We start from the raw sequence: 1,759 nt of genomic DNA, 5'->3' as shown, positions 1-1,759 counted from the left end.
ATGACCAAACCCGAGGTGACTTGGTTGAGTCTAGGCTGAGATCTTAGGGTTTTAGTGTGGACGGTCACAGGATCATTCTAACGGGGACGATGACGGGGAGCCATCCAATCGTGCATGTATCAGATGGACAGAGGAGATTGAGCCAGACATCATTTCCTTGCATGAACCGTGGGCCGAGTCAGCGGCTACGTTTAAAAAAATACTCTCTTGCTTAGTGAACAGAGGAGAACAATGTGGAAATGATTTGGAGTCCATTTGATGCATATTTTATTTTTATTTAATTAAATACTAATTTGGATGTTTTGATTCTCCATGCATGTAGTAATCACACCATGGCTTGAAATTTTAGCATGTTGTTGCCTCTATCTTAGGGAACATTCCCTGATTTTTCCAAAGTCAAAAGAGGTCCCTAGACAGAGAATCATATTTTTTAAGTTTATGTGCATTATTTGTTTAAAATAATCATGAAAATTAGCATGTTGCTTAGAAAAATCCAAAAAAATTTTGGAAGGTTTATTATGACCAATAAACCCTTTGGAAAATTTCTCATGAGTCAAGTCATTTAAAATGCACCTAATCTTCACAAACCCTAAATCACTAAGATAATTAATTTTAAAAAATACAAACAACAAAATGACGTAATTTTTTATCTCCACTACTATTTAAGATCTAGAAAACTCTTCATAAAAATCTTAAAGTATTTTGAGTTCATTTAATGGCCTAAATTGATTTTTCAAGTTAAATATCTTTTTTGACACTTAAATGATTTTTTAAAAATCAAAATATAACTTAAAAGTTTATAAAAACTTATTTTTTGAGTTCTCTGTAATCAGGGACATTTTCTAAAAATAAAATGGAGTTTAAAATAAAAACTTGATTTTTAACCTATTTTAAATATTTAATAAATTAAAAATTCATAAAAATCATAAAAATAATAAAATTCATAGAAATGTTCTAATTTGCTTCCTAAGCACTTAGAAATAATTAGAATATTTTTCCTGATTTTGTAAATAAAGATACAGAATTTTAAAGCTTAAAAATAATTTTTAAAGGCTAAAAATGGGTTTTCACTAAAAATAATTCCAATAAAGTAAATAAAAGTCAAAAAAATATAAAATTTTATCCTCTAATTTTTCCAACCTCAAGAAGATTTTCCAAAAATATAAAACTTAATTTTCTTCATTTAAAATATTTTAAATTTAATAAATACCCCAGAGCTTAAAATAATTCTTAAAATTCAAATAAAATTTATAAAAACATGAAATTGGGTCCAAATACTGAAATTTGGTTCAAAGGCTTCTCTGGTCTAGGTATATCTCCAGTAAAAATTTCAAGGAATTAAGATTTTTACCTTGGTCAAGTTAAGAATTTTCTTTGAAAAATCCTTTTTTTACATGAAAATAATTATATAAATTAAATTAAATTTTCAAAAATCATATTTTCTCCTCTAATGTCTTAATTGACCCATGAATGAGGTAGGATAAAAATATCAAAGTCATTCGGATTAAATTTGGTGAATTATGAATTATTAGAGCCTTAAGGGCAAATGTGTAATTTTGGAAGTTTAGCGTTAATTAACATTTAGGCTTAATTCAAGGAGGAGAATGGGCAACCTCTGATCTTAATCAATTTATTTGGATGTTTGAAACACAAGAAGTTAATTGGTAGATACCAACCTCACTTTCTTAATTGAAAAGATAAGTTAATAAATTTCTAAATTATTAAAATTTGGGAGTTTATTAAAATTTGGAAGTTTATT

Source organism: Phalaenopsis equestris, unplaced genomic scaffold, assembly GCF_001263595.1.
Source record: "Phalaenopsis equestris unplaced genomic scaffold, ASM126359v1 Scaffold207964, whole genome shotgun sequence".
In the NCBI taxonomy this organism is placed as follows: domain Eukaryota; kingdom Viridiplantae; phylum Streptophyta; class Magnoliopsida; order Asparagales; family Orchidaceae; genus Phalaenopsis; species Phalaenopsis equestris.
The sequence above is the reverse complement of the archived record's forward strand: the minus strand, read 5'-3'. Positions refer to the sequence as shown.